The following is a 17,353-nucleotide window of genomic DNA, read 5'->3' on the forward strand; positions in this document are numbered from 1 at the left end:
TATTAACATTATTATTAGTAAATAAGTCTCCTCAGCGTTTTTATTTCGATACTTTTTCGCTGCACTACCGCGAATAGATAGGTGCGCAAACACCGAAAATTCGAATTGATTTAGATACTATGAATTATATCAATTGTGTTTTGCAAAAGACGCGCGTTATTGGTTATGAGTACTTATGACTGTTATAGAATGACATGTCCGCTGCAGTGAAAAACATAAAACAACTAATGTCGGTCAGAATATATATGGTTATTGTTTAGCGAGGATGTAGGTATACCTACCTATATATATATATGTATTTATAATATACCTACAGCGACGCGCGAGTCCAAAAAAAAAAAAAAAAAACATCAGACGCGCGTACATATACATAATACACACATACCTATGTATAATACATTATCTCATCTCCGCTGCGGTGATTCGTGACGCTGTCGTACAGTATCGCGTGTATTCGCGTCGGAGACACGCCGCAGCCGCCGTTCGGTTAATTCTTCAATAATAGCTTTTCGCACGGACCGCGTCACGCGTACTCGGCACGGTCGTAATAATATCGTCGTCGTCGTCTTCGTCTTCGTCGGGTACGAGATGGTTTTTTACGAGCCGAAACGCACACACGTTGGTACTTGTCTGCTAATATAAATAATATATATATATATATAGATAGTGTATGCGTGTATTTGTGTATTATAAGTGTAGGTAGGCATCGTCTTGTGCGATGGCCGCCGAGGAAAATAAAAACCACGATTTCAAACCGTTTCGTTTTGGTGTATTTTTTTTTTATACCCTCTTAAATATATTAATATAATACATTTTATTCTATACTGCAGCAGTATAAAAGACGCGTGTTTGTGACGGACGCCGCCGACGCCATCATTGAAAAAATGCGCGCGAGTTCGCGAAACGTATACATAGGTATATTATATCGGTATATATAGGTATACCGGTTGAATATAATAATATAATATACGCGAGTACCGAACACTCGTCCGTTATAATTACAACATCAATATAAATATAAAAATACATACATGTACCTACCAATGAGTGTATACACGTGTAAGTAGGTATATATACGCACTCGCCCACGGCGCGGTAAATTGATTTTATACCTATACATATATATAAATTTAAACGTATAAATAATTGAAATACACAATTGGATATTTGGATATTATTTTATATATTATATTGTTCGTTAGTCCTAAACGTTTCGTCGTTTTGTTACGCCCAACTATTACGATATTTATCTATATTACCTAAATAATATATATTATTTCCTCGCACGTCCATATATATAGTAATAATAACGATGACGTTTTTCTCTCTCCCACTGGTTTTTACCTCTATATAGCTTATTATATATATATATTATAGAGTTCATAAAATTTTACGATCGGTTTCAAATGTTTGAATCGGCCCGCTTTCCAATACTTACATATATTATTATATTCTGCAATGCTAAAACTTTACGATTATCTTTTGTATAATAATTGGTGGGAAATTAACACAAGTCGTTATTATTGTGTATATATATATATATAATATATATAAAATTATCATTTTTTTGCAGGTACCCAACAATTATTTAATAATATATTGTATTATTACATTATATATAGATGTATAATAGGTAGTATGAACAAAAGCGAATCGCCATTTTTATTTTTACCATAATTATCGAATTACAAAGAGCATTGTTTACTGTTCTTTAGTTGTATTCAGAAGTGCCTATTATACGATATTATTACGTATTATTAAACGCGTTTTGTACATATAATAAATAAATATAAAATATTTAGTCATAACTCATAATCATATGATATTATAATATGACGTATAGGTATAATATTAGGTATAGGTAAACCTTGTATAGGTAGTTTTAATTTTGACGGACATCGTGCGCGATGATTAACACAAATACGTGTTTGAGAATGTTGATTTTTTTTTTTTTTTTAGTACAACCAAAAGTGTTAAAAAGTAACACAAACACCCAACGATAAATACTCAAACTATCATTATCGTTATTTGATTTCTTGGAACGACGAATCCAAGTTGAAATTGTATACATATTATAATAAGTAGGTAGGTATATACGAATATAGGTACCTGTATTTGTCTAGTATGAATCATATATCGTATCGTGTAGGTACCTACTTCTTGAATCTTTTAATACAAAAAATTAAAAACATGTACCTATTATTAATATAATATGCTTAAATATATTAAGTATTTAAACGGTTAAAAACACTATTTGTGTGTTTATTAAATTATTACACGTTACCTATAAATTATTGTGTGCTACTCGAGTAATTCAATGTTACTACTTAGCACTCACCACAGTGTACACCTATATTATTATAAAATACTTAAACGTCTATGCTCGAGTTATGTAAATAAGAGCACACAAATCATTAAAGAAATTAATCAGCTTATATAGGTAATGCATGCTTGAATAAGTACAGGTATATTGTTACAGCTAAAAATGATTTACATTACACATTTACACTGTGTACCTACAATATAAATTAATAACAGCACCGTGATCCGCGGTATAAAATCTTAATTCTTAAACTATCATTTTACGTTAATATACTCGGAATATCGTATCATGACTTGTTATTATTAATTATTATTATTATTCATCATTAAAGAAATAAGTAGTGTATAAAATATTATCGACAAATTGATGAGTACCAATAAATTAACTATCAACATTATTAGAGACTTGCAAACTACAATATCACTTGTTATCGATTTTTATTTTTTTATGTGACGTACCAGGTACCTACAGAAAACATGTAATAGTATCATAACGACAATTTAATATTATAATCTTGTATTGACCGTGCACTTTATGCGTCATCTAATTTGTTATAAAAATCCTTTCTTTATTTTCATAAGTACCCTCCTACTATATTAAAAACCGTATCATTTCGTTCAGTTACTCTAAGATTAAAATAATAATAACAATGATGAAGCGCAATTTTACTTATTTACATTGTATAGTGTATACTGTATACACGTAAATACGTAATGCTATATATATATAACTATACGTCCTATACACATTGTATACAGTACAGACATTGTAAGTAGTAGATACGATGTATGATTTGCCTGTAAATTTGCAATATCTAACATTATTATAATTATAATGACCCTTATTTGATTTGCACCTCTTTGTCAAATCAAATTAATTATGGGTATAGAACAAAAAGTTATTATATATAGCTGATAAATATGGATCATTTTACGATAATGTACACATATTCCTAAATGATTAATACTAGTATGTATAATTTTATACCTCACTTATCTAACCTACGTCAATTATCAAAATATACGTAGGTACCTAATTAGTAATAATAATATATATAACTATGATACAATCATGTCACTAATCACTATACAAAATAAAAAAGTTTAGGTTAATTGTAAAAAATATTCATTGTATAAAATATTATTACTCATATTTTAAATGTTTATTTACAATAATATTATGTTATATCTATATTCATATAATTATATTTGTCATATTATAATGTTCTTTCTTAATCTTATACAATTTAAGTTAGATTAATTCTATATAATTTGCCGATAATATAATACATTTTTAATACTATGTAATAATATAATTTTTTAATTAATATTATATAATAATGTAATTGTGTTATGGAAATTAAAATAAAATCTAAAAAAACAAATTTCTAGTGATGATACTTTTAAAGTAATACATAGTATTAAAAATGTATTATATTATCGGCAAATTATATAGAATTAATCTAACTTAAATTGTATAAGATTAAGAAAAAACATTATGATATGACAAATATAATTATATGAATATAGATATAACATGATATTATTGTAAATAAACATTTAAAATATGAGTAATAATATTTTATACAATGAATATTTTTTACAATTAACCTCAACTTAACCATTTATACTATATATATTTATGAAATTCTGGACAAAATAAATGTCATACATTGTTATACACAGTTATGTTGTAAAAAAACTATAGGAAATTAATTTCCCCTATCTCAAGTCACAATCAACACGATATTATAAGTATTAATATATTAATATAGTATACTTATAGATAACAATCATCTACTTAATTTTACTAACTAATTCTTATTTTTTAGAAGAATTTTAATTTATTTATTGGGGATATATTTAACCAATAATAAATAATTAAAATAAATAAATAATTTCCTTAAATTAAAATAATTTGAAAATCTGTTTTCTTAAATTATTTAATTCCAAAATATATATTTGTAAAGTATACATAATTTTGTTTAAACTTTATTAGTGTATAATAGTCGTACTATAATAAAAAATATACTGACTTTACAAATAATATATATAGGTGTGAGGCGGTCAGGTATGTATTTAAATAAAGATCATAGTACCTATATTATATATGTAGTGTAGGTTAAAACGGAAAACGATTTTTTTTTTTTGTGTTGACATTGCTTTTTAAATATTTAGTTATCATGTACTTATGTGCATTATACGTATTGAAAGAGTTATTAATGCCATTACTATGTAAGAAAATATAATAATGCACATAGATAAAATACCTACCTAATAGTTTTGAACAATGTTAAATGTACACGTTTAGAACGCCACATGGTGCTCGCCAAAGAATTTATTTAATTTCATTATTTAATACTATGATTTGAGTTTAGTGTGGTTTGAGAATAATATTTTGACTTAAGGAGTTTAAAAAATATATAGCCCAATTTACGCCGTAGGCAATTAGGTAGGCCGGTTTCATCCATGCGTGATGTAGTCAACTCTACATATTTGTATGATCATATTTCGAATTATTTTATTATGTCTACCCAAATAAATGGACGCATGAACCTATAGCATGAAATATGAAGTATAAATATATGCATTTATATATAATTCCTAACTTTAATTACATTGTATTAATTACTCATCAGTAATTAGTATATATAATACTATATTATAATATAATATGATATTATATATTTTCAATGTAGGTACATGGGGGCCAACTTTACAGATGGCTAAAATGTAGTAATACTTGTAACTCATAAGTTATAATTTATAACTGAAAGGTATATTTTTATAATTTATAAGAAAAAAAAATGTTTTATCCATATCATCTTATCTTATGGATCGAGTGATAAAACGAAAATGTTACGCGATAGTAAGGTATTTGTGAAGTATTTGTATACCGTTACACAAAGACCTCCGACTTGTATACCTACATAATATTATTATACTTATATAATGTATACGCACGTGATCATCGATGATGGGTCCTGAAACACAAGAAGACAATGAATGTATATTGTATACTCTGGAGGGAGATTTATGGAGTTTTTCGTGGGAAAAGTACACGGAAATATTATGCTAATGAACCGAATAACCTGTAGGTTTCTAGGTGATTTTTTTATTATTATTATTTATTTATTTATTTATTTATTTGTCTACCGAAGCGGCCTCGGATATTAACAATAGATACAAATCACCACGGTTCGCGTTTTGTATAAAATAGATAGGTACCTACACCGAATACGTGCATTTTTATAATATAGTGATACTCTACGATATACCATTGACGGATAGACGAGAAACGAAATTGATATCCAAGGACGAAGATCTGACGGACGTATGTATACCTACCTATATAGCGCGCGTCCTTCCCCTCGTCGTTCATGATTTCTACCCATAATATTATCCTATAGTATATTGTAGCGAGTAGACGTGATTTTTTGTGGCTCATATCCTACTATACCTATGTATGTATAATGTATATATATTATTTATATACTGTACAGTAGTATAATAGTTGATGAATTATGCAGCTGGTGTGAAAACCTGAAGTAAAAACTACAAAATAATATAAATACGTGTTGTCCATAGAACGCCATGGCTGCTGCAGCGAGTTGGGTAATTTGTGTTTAATAGTCGAACGAGAATAATAAAATTAAAAAAACAAAAAAAATTCATGATAAAAAACTTGTTTATTGTTTTTACTTTTTAACCACTGTTTAGAACATTCCGATGTTACGTATTGCATAGGATAGTTTTATAAACTTTTTTTCTGTACGTGTGGAGACATAAATAGTATAAAAAAAATATTTTTCGAATTGTTTTTATTATATTATCATTAAGGTTTACCTTGAAACATCGAAACATAATTATATGACCACAAAAGTTTAATAATTATGAACGAAATAAATAATACCCATTCAAGTGGACTTAAATAATTTCGTAGTATACAGCGTTAGCAGGTATAAGAACTATAAGAATACGTTAGTTGTTATTAAATCAATTTAAGAAGTGTCCATATTTAAAATATAATTTTGTTTGTAATACGATAATTAAAATTATTTGGTTAAATGTAACCTAGGTAGCGCTACAATATAATATAAGTATTAATATACCAATAACAAAGTACTTTTGAAACAATAATATACATTTTCTCTTTTAAAAATAAAAATTGGTAATAAATGTCATTTAAATCTATTCATATGGCAATATTGAGAAAATGACTACGCATTTTTATAAATTATTACTTTGTAAAACATTAAATTTAATCACCGTATTTTCTTGTAAAATATTACCTATGTGCAATAATATAATATAATATCCCTAATAAAATAAAATTAGCAATAAAAACTTATTTTTGTAAATGAATATAATAAAGGATATAATAAAAAAAAGTGATCACGAAATTAGTATTTAATATTAATACATAGATTAACTCATAAATTTACTCGATAATTATCTCAGATAACTATAATAATATATCAGCTTGTTAATATTTAATAATTTTAACATTTTACTTAATATAAAATAATTGTATTTGTTTGATATGTTAATAAAAATAAATAAATGTTTAAGATAATATGCAATTAATACAATCATAATAAAAATTAAAATAATATTTGAGATTGGTGGATGAATGTCGTTCATATTTTATTATTTTAATAGCATTTCGATCGAAGATAAGCTTATTCAAAATCCATCAAAATTGTATAAATAAATATACTTATATACTTGTTATATATAGTTAAAAGGTTAAAACATAATACGTGTTTTGATATAAGGAATTATTTATACTCGTAAAGTCATATATAATTTACCTAAATATATATTATGTACATTCATATTACATAATTATTTAATATCTTTTATTTTCTCCAGGACGTTTTTAAATAAAAATCATCGAAATTTCATTGATTTTTCATATTTTAAAATTCGATTTTACCTAACCAAAGGTCTTATTTAAATTCAGAAAAATAATTTCGATTTTAATATAATATAGTACAAAGTATAAAATAAATGCTATTTATTTCGTTCCTCTGCAATGTAAAAATATAAGCACATTATACCTGTTATCATATTGTATTCATACATTGTATATTATATGTTAATACAAATTACTATATAACTCGTTTCGTTGAATCTTTACGACCTAGCAACTTTGTATAATATAAACGCATAATTTCTTTAAAAATTGTGACAACTATACAAAAAAAAAAAAAAAAATACATAATAATAAACAAAACAATAATATTCTTCCATCTCTCATCACCATATTATATAATGTTGACCCCGTCTTAGAAGTGCTTATCACAGAAAAATTACATTCATAAATTCTGGTTTAGCTTTGTTAGTTTAAATATTTTATAAGTGCCCGTATTACAATCGTTAAACTAAGGTCAAACCACCGAATTCGGCCGGTAAAATCAGTAGGTTAAGCGTAACCGGAGGTTTAAACTATGATTGTTAAAAGGGCTTTAAGTGAATTAAAAATTATTAAACTTAAAGGTAGCAAATGTTCCTATTTTTTTTTTTTTTTTTTGAGAGAGAGAGAGAGAGAATTTTTTATTTTACAGTGAGTTTAGGGTTTTAGCATTTAGTATTTTATACACTTTAAAATTTAAATATAAAAAAACGCATGAGACTAAAAAACGTAACGTAAGACTTGTTACCTTTAAGATTAATAATCAAATAAATAAATGTACTAAATATTTGTAAATATAAAAACTACAAAAACTTCTAGTCGATAATTGCCCATATTACAGTATTACACACTAGTAAGTTGTAAGGTTAAGTAAAGTGATATATGTAGGTATACACATACGGGTGAAACTTTTTCATAATATTATAATATTAAATACCTATATTTTGATGTTATTTTTCGAATGTTTATAAACATAATATAATATAATTATCATTATTTAAAAGTAAATAATGTACTCGTATATGTTTAACATCTCAAACGCTATGAAATAAAATAAAAATATGTTTTTTTAATTGAAAGTTCTCATATTTAATAATTATTTTACGTTATTTATTTGTCTTTTATCATTGCTAAAATATATTTTTAATTAACCAAATTATTTTTTTCATAGTTCAGCCCATCTGTGTAATATTATGAAAATTCACATATTATTATGGGAAACCATATTTTTCGGTCTACACCATCCGAAACTTTCTGAGCCCTGTCTCAATGCAATTGTGTTCCAGAGATTCGAATAATGTCGTGTATAAAATATGTCTTTATGGTCATGTATAAGTACATCCTTTAATGGCCTTTGAACAGAGCGGTAAAGCAAAAAATCTTTTGTAATGTGCACACGGTTGATAAAATAATATTGTCTTATTGACACTTGTTCATATAATATGATAATATATGACCCGTGTACCTTAATACAGGTATAATATTATCGTAGTTATAGTACAATAAATCAATTGAACTGTAATAAATTGTAAATCATAATTTATTAATAAATGAAAAACGTGATGGTAAAACGTTTGAACGGATATATTTTATAATATATATATATATAATATACAGGTATCTATTATTATACAAGTATGGTCTGACGGTCTGAGAAGGGCTATAATTTTTCTCGAAATCTGTGAGGCATTACGCCACCCAGGTTTCTAATATTTGGACAATTCTAAATTCTTTAATTTTAGTATTCATTATGTAGGCGTTACATTTCTAACCTCATACAATTTAAAAAAATACTTAAATAACAACTAACAGATATATAAAGTTTTAATAGTACACTATATTATGTATATAGGGAAATACTTTTTTAAATACATGCCTAAATATTGTATATACCAATTCATGAACCACTAATTGTTTTCGAAACTTTTCATTATTAATATTACATCTTCAATATATTTATTATGTCTTCAAAATTAAACCGTTTTAATTTATAATACGCATTGCCTATAATTATAGGTGTTCTATTTAATATATTACCATCGTCATAGACAACAATAGACTATTAATAGTATAAACTCGTAATCGTATAATATTGTAATTTTTTTTTTAAATTATCACTGAAAAATCTAAAAAAAAAAGTTATTGACTATATCACAAAACTAGCCAACCGACCGAATACCAAAATAATGAAATTATTTTAAAAATGTGTACTTGTATACTATAATTTTTTGTCAAAACGAAAAAGACAATATTTAGTAGTAGTTTTGCAGTATACTATTACGCATATATTATTTGTATGTTATAAAATATATGCTTTTTATAGTACCTATACATTAATATACATTATTATACGGTTTAGACGATTTAAGCGAAGTGGTGTTGCCACGAATTTTCCGTCCACTACGTAGGTATGCAACTGTACAATCATATACACACCATTACATAATATATATTATTATGATTTTGAACGCGAAGAGCTGCAATAAAAAATTACAGGCGAACGATTAGTACGTCAAAACAATTGGTGAATTAAAGAACTTCAAAACCAATTTTTCCTCTAAGGCCGATGTTACACTTGCGGAATTTTCGCGATTTCGAAATTTATATATTTAAATACTACTGGAAACATTGCGGCGGAATCTAACGGAATAAAAATAAAATCGCTACATGTCGCGATTATTCCGCCGAGGAACGTCCGCTGCGGATATTCCGGCAAGAGTGACACCAGACTAACCGGATATACAACGGTCGTCGGGCCCCCTCGCCCGATTTACCCATTTTCAAAAACAAATTATTTCCGCTCGTCGCGAAAAATTAGTAAAAATTTACATATATATACGTAGGTACTAAGCTCATTATATCGTCACTCGGGCCCGCCAAAGCACCGCGCGATGGCTTCTTCGTCGCCGCCGCCGCCGCCGCGCTCTCGAAGACCCGTCGTAATAAAGTGTGGGTGTAGGTTACGCGCGTGCGCCCAGAGGGGAAACGGCGGCGGCGGTGCATATATGATGTGCGCGCGTATATGATATTATTATTATATATTTTATAGAGACAAGAGTGTCGGTCGCCGGTCGCCGCCGGCCGGACCACACGCATTCAGCGCCACCCAATATCATGATATATACCTATTATATGTACATATGCGTGTGTGTGTAAACGTATTAATGTACGTGTATAATATGGACTCGAGGCGCGCAGGTGTCCGTGATTGCTGCCCGGCATTATTATTATTATTATTGCTATTACTGCTGCTATTATATACGTTTTCCCACCTTTGGTAATTTTTTTTTTCGTCTTTCACCGCGGCGTTAATATTCTTTCTCTTTCCCGAAATAAATAGTAGCCGTGTGCACGGTCACAATCGCGCCGATGACGGCGGGCATCAATGGAATCTCGTATATATATATATATAATACGATAGGTATATATTATGCGTATATATCGACGACGCGCGTAAAAATTATATTATAATATTGTCGATGATCCGTGTATTATAATATATACGGCGCGCTGTATAGTATTGTATACACTTTATTACGACACGTATGTATCTGTATAATATATGTAATAACTTCAGCATTGTATATACGATAAAAGCACGAGGGGTGCAGCACGCGCCCGTCCTAATCCACTGCGGCCGTATAAACCACCCCCCCGTAAGTCAAAGATTTATTAAATTATATCGTCATCGCCCACCGGGCCCCCGCCACCCACGACATATATATACTACCCGATAATAGTACCTATATTATAATAATAATAACGTGTTCCGTGAGGGTATGTGGATGTATATACATATATATCGTATACGTGACAACCCTGCTCGGACGTCGGCGTCGGCTGCTGCAGGGTGCTGCTGCGACAAAAACGCATCACATAAAGAAAGCGTATAGATTATTATATTATTATATACCTGTACGCAATACGTACATATATTATACGTTTACGTGGGAAAGGTGTTCGTTAAAACGAATATAAAAACGTTAAGGAAACGAATTGTATACATATGTATATAATATATAATATATAATAATGTTTTTAAAATCGTTATACGGGGAAATGGCTCGGCGATAGTAAGCGCCGCTCGCGCCCCCGTCACCGCCACTTTTTCGATTCGCTTTGATTCGCCGCCTTCACTGAAATCGGGACGTTTGTATAATATTATATTTATTATTATTAGGTACAAGCGTTATTATTGTTATTACAAGTGGGGGTGAAGCGCGGGCCGCGTTCATCCCCAAGCCTCCGTTTTTAAATCAATCGGCTCTCCATTGTCGTCGGGGCGCGATGACATTTTTATCACTTGATATCCAATAATTTAGAGTTTCACGGTCGAATCGGTTACCTACCTAATAGTCAATGGTAGATATATTATTATAGTTGCCGAGTACCGGCAATGCTGGTGACGGTGCACAACTACAGTGTAACATCACGTATTCACACAACATATTATTTAGGTATACACAGTATATTATAATATAATCTATCTATATTATGCGAGTATGTATATTAATAAAAGGTAATGTTTGTATGAATGTGTATAAGCGATCCACAGTCAAATCTGTATTAAACCATCGGTTCTGAAATGTTTTACATAATAGGTGCCTAATAGCGTATCCAAATACGTGCATTTCGAAGTCAAATTTTTAAATTTTACATTTTGTGACTCACGCGGTATTTTTCTGGCTAGCGAAACACGAGTTTTTTTTATCTGTACATGCAGTTTACAATTAACGGAGTTTAAAGTGTGGTATATAATACGTGGACTATGGTTAAATAATTTGTCACACGCAACGCTGTACGCTGTACTGGAGATCAATTAGTAATAATAATGAATACAAGAATTATATTGTACCTTTTTATGGGGTGTATAGATTTCAAAACTACCGAACTAATCCCATCAAATTTTAAACTCGTCGTATTCCTTAAGGCTCTAGTGTTTTTTGATTCATTTCTCAATCCCAATAGATAATTTTAGCTTCTGTATAAATAAGGTTTATATTAATCAAAAAAATAAAAGTTACCTAATAAAAGCTATTTGACCCGCAATGCATTGCTATGGACTTTTAATTACATAATGTATAATTTATTGTTTGTTACCCATTCAAATATAGGTGTCACTGTTCAAATAATGTTTAGAACCTTTTATATAGAATATAATAAAAAAAAACATTCATTGATTTTGACGAAAATTTCTGAGATTGTTCTAAAAAACATCAAGCAAATTTAAATAATAGTTTGAACTTTTGAAAATTCACCCGAATACTGTGACGGATAGCCCACCTATTACGATTAAATGTAAGTAAACTGATGCCAATTTAACCGTGGTGTGAACTGAGTCACCTACACAAAAACTGAGGTACGCTCTTATAAGCGTCGTAATTTATATAATCTGTTAATTTTTTCACTGGCGAAGTCGGGTCACACAACTAACAATATTTAATAAACAAATTAAAATATACTATATAATATTATTTATGCTCGCACGCGATATCTACCGATTTTTTAAACCGGTTCCGTCTGCGTAACAATAATAATAATATGCGATAGATCTGTGGTGTGAGTACGCGTCGCTCGACGATTTTAATATTATAATATTATTATTATACTATGTATGATAATTGTATAGTGTAACGTTATTTTTACAGCTGTGTTATAAATTCAAGAGAGTAAAAAAAAAAAATAAATAAATAAATAAATTATAATAATAACGCGAGTTCATAGTATATTATATTATTATACAGGCACACGTCATACTATAGTACATAATAATATCGTGTGATATGTATTGGATACGACAAGTGATGTGCGCGTATTGAAAATTAACCGAGTGTACGCTATTACGTTTTTGTATCGTAATATTATTATATAGATATGTATAGGTATATTAAACGAGTTGGTTATAATAAACGCGAACGGAATCGTAACGAATAATCGTAAACGTTATGCGACGTCGTAAATCATTAGTATATGCGTATACAACAGATACCAGAGATACCTATGTTTTATTAATTATAGCAATATTATCATAATATATAGTATCGCCTTACGAGAGAGCGCGTCTGCACTCGAAAATCGTGTTGCATAATAATAATACGTATCGTTTACAATGACTATCGTGACGAATATATTGCTCATACTTGTCAACTGCGATCGCATCGAGTTTTTCGTTATTACGCATTAAATTGCACTGTCGCGCAGACGTCATTATTGTGGGACTGATCTGTTTTAGAAGTAGTTATTAATTTATTAAGATAAGAGGACATCACTCCATGACCGCGCGCATGTTTTGTGTCTGTTTTGTTAACGTATAACACATTACGTAGCCTAAATATATACATAAATAATATTATAACATAGCAAGTTTCTGTCAAGCAGCTCCGATTGATTTGTATATTAAACTTTAATATTAGAGTGAAACGACTCATAATCAAAACTCAATGGCACGATAATTATATCTATGATGTACCTATTACCTAATATAGGTTTTTTTTTTTTTTAAGATATCTTAATTTTTAAACGAGTTATGAGCACTTGAAATATTATAGCTTAAAAATTAAAATGTCTTTAAAAATCCATGCGAATACACAGATAGCACACTTACCTCAAAGCTTAATAATATAATAATAATAATTGACCCTACAATTAAAGCTAAATACACAAAATTATAAGTGCTATTCTCGAATTTGCTATGTTATTTAGGTAAGTACGTTCACGAGACATAGACATGCTAGTGTCGATGCCCTGTATAATATAATTTTTTAATGATTGATACACACTTTGGACTATTTATTACTAAGGTGTTTTCATTCTACACAAAAAAATTATTACATTGGTACATTTATGTATCATTGTATGTATTGAGCTTGTACGGGGAAAAAATACTAAAATATTGATGATGCTATTTTTTTAAGAAGAATATTTTTTAGCAAGATTAAAACTACAAATTGTAATATACATCAAATGGTTCCATATTCTATGATTAGACCAATTTATAATATAATGTAAAAAATATAACATAGACATTGTACTGAATTCTTTAATTTTATTTATTAACAAAATAGATAGGTTATCTACTTAAAAAGATGAAAAAACGAAAAAATATTTATAATGTATAAATATGTATATAAATAAGAATAAAATGATATAGGTATACAATATACATTAAATTGTATTATGTTACTTAAAATGATGATTTGATTTTAAAACACGAATTGTGAATTACGTTTATTTTTTTAAAATAATATGTTGATAATACTTTCAACTAAATTTAAATCTTGAATTTTCTGTCTATATATAGTTATAGACATTATTTATATCTTACCATCATTAATGTATGTATATTTAATAAAAATTATAATATTTTACGAATAATAATCACGGAAAAACTAGGGAGGGACATGTCCCCCTTGCTCCCCAAAGACACCCTTGGTTATACTTGTAAAACAAAACAATTTAATCTTTTTTTCACTAACAATATGAATAAATTATACACTCGTACATAATGTACGGAGTCAACAATTTTACAATATTCACAATGCTTGTGATATTATTCATAAGTTATAGAAACTACTGAAATCCTTAAGATATACATATCCCATCCCTATGTTTGACATTTTTTTATAGTTTATACATATTAATTTATTATAGGTATGTATTTATACGAGTTCCTATGATGAATTATTATTTAGACTGCAAACTGAACATGCCGAAGAATTATTTTTCATCGTGACCATCGTGTGCAAAAACGTTACAGATAACAAAGAACAGAAAACCGTTTAAATCATAGTACTGAATTTCAACTTACTACCGTTGAATTGTAAAAATTATAAAAGTATAGAATATCAATAACATTTATAAAATTGTTTATATCATATTATGTTTTCAAGTCTGAAGCTTAAAGCACATTGTATTTAAATATAATTTAATAACTGTATGTAAATACTACTTCATAAATTCATTAATTAAAACTATTTGAAAAAAAAAGTTCGTAAAATTTAGGTATTTATATAATTTTATCAATCGAGTTAACAGTAATTTAATATTTTTGTGTGCTTAAAAATATATAATATACTTTAGTGGAATAAAGTTGTTTAAATGAATTGTACATAGGTATACTAGTACAAAAAATAATATTAGATTAGATTAAAATATTAAAAACTTGTAGCTTAATAAATATTACCATAACATTATTATTATCATTATTACCTTACATTTGAGAATTTTTTTATTTTGACCCTCCCTAAAATGTTACCTATGGGCACCAATATACCTACGTTATTACTACTAAAACTGGATGAACATTTTTAATATATATCTAAGTACCTAATAAACAATTTATATATATATGGGATAGACAACGGAAAATTATAATAAAGTTATATTTACTCGTAGAATGTAAGAACATTTTTTTTTCGAAAACAAAGTAGAATGACGATTGAAAATAGCGATAGACAAGGCCATGAGGATTGGTAATAAAGGCATAACACTTTATCTTTGACGGATCGAGTTACTATCATGAAGATTTAATATATTGTCATAAAATAAATATGTCACGCATAAGACGAGAGAAAGAGTAATTTCATGATGGAAATTGTGTAGTTGAGAGTCTGAAAATACAAAATATACAGTTAAGGGATTTCTAAAGAAATGCAATCATAATAATGTCAGTGGTAATAATTCTGCATTTTCTATTTTAGATACGAAACGTATTTGACGAATGTACAACAAACATAAAATGGAATTTGAAAAACATAGTTAATTAAAGAAATATTAACGAACCTGTAGTATAATAATGGATGTAATAAAGCCAGTACTCTCATTGCCAACCTATTATATCAAAGTGAACCCGATAAAATGTAAAGCTATATGTTAACTTACGTCTTACCTCAAATGGTTGAATAAAAATCGTTTCTTCTACTAAAATTTATCTCATTTAGTTAAGCAGTCGATTTTTATTGTTCCCAGACATTTGAACCAAACTTAGTTCTAAACCGATTAAGAGAGAGATATAAAGTATACTTAGTGTTTATTTTTTATAAATATTATTTGTAACTATATTTTTGCGTGTATCTTTTAAAAATTAAAATGCATAATTTTGCAATTTTTTATTGAATACAAATCCTATCTCTGATAATAGATAAATGGAAGTCATAGTTATTTTATAAAAGATGAATTTATTAACAATAATTTATGTTATATTAAACATCTTTTAATAGGAATATTATGCATCACCGATAATATTTTTACTATTTTAGATTATAAAACTATTATCTTGTCTTGCTTCAAGACTTATACGGTTTTACCCCATCTATGGGGCGACATCGTATTTTTAAGTACTCTCAAAATTTGAATTTTTTTTAAAACGTTTAAATATTATTGAAATTAACAATATTTTTAATATAATTACGAAATCCAATTTCAAATCCTTAAAATTTTGTATAAGCATTAAGCTCAACCACAGTAGAGTAGTAGTTCTAGGCACAGTTAGAAGTTAGTAGTATAAGGTTCTGCCCGCCTTCCCTATTAGCATTTTTTTGAATTATCTAGTATTCCTTAAAATAAGATATAGAATTCAAATGATTTATTTATAGCTATATTAGAGTTATTAGAAAAATATGAATTATTAGCAAAGAGAATACCCAAATCTCTAACAGACTTAACATTATTAATGATAATATTATTAATTTTACAATTAAAAATTACAAGATATTGTTATTTGATGAATTAAATAGTATTGAATTTATCGATATTAACTAGTAATAAAATTTGGTTATACCATAAATTAAATTTATCTAAATTTGCTTGAAGATTAATTATAATATCTTTTTGATTTTTAATAATTGAAAATAATTTGGTATTATCGGTGAACATTAACATATTGACTGAGGAATTAAAAACAAATGGCAAATCGTTTATGTACAAATTAAACAGTAAAATATCTAAATGCGAGCCCTAAGTTACATCAGAGCTTATAGAAATAAAATTTGATAAGAATATTAAGCAATTTAATTGTCTGGCTTTAGGATACTACCTAATTAAGAACCTAACCAATTAAAAAAATTGTTTTACTTCAAAATCCATTTTTATACTTTTAAAAACATTTCTGTACAA

The 17,353-nt window shown here is 27.9% G+C and overlaps 1 long non-coding RNA gene across 1 annotated transcript; it reads left to right on the forward strand.

The window, feature by feature from the left end:
- Positions 1–5,482: 5,482 nt before the first annotated feature.
- LOC126552883 (uncharacterized) lies at positions 5,483–16,059 on the forward strand. The gene is made up of 4 exons (XR_007606335.1): positions 5,483–5,656; positions 14,891–15,074; positions 15,635–15,869; positions 15,940–16,059. It is a non-coding gene; the product is annotated as an uncharacterized LOC126552883 (long non-coding RNA).
- The last annotated feature ends 1,294 nt before the right edge of the window (positions 16,060–17,353 follow it).

This window comes from Aphis gossypii, chromosome X, assembly GCF_020184175.1.
Source record: "Aphis gossypii isolate Hap1 chromosome X, ASM2018417v2, whole genome shotgun sequence".
Lineage (NCBI taxonomy): Eukaryota > Metazoa > Arthropoda > Insecta > Hemiptera > Aphididae > Aphis > Aphis gossypii.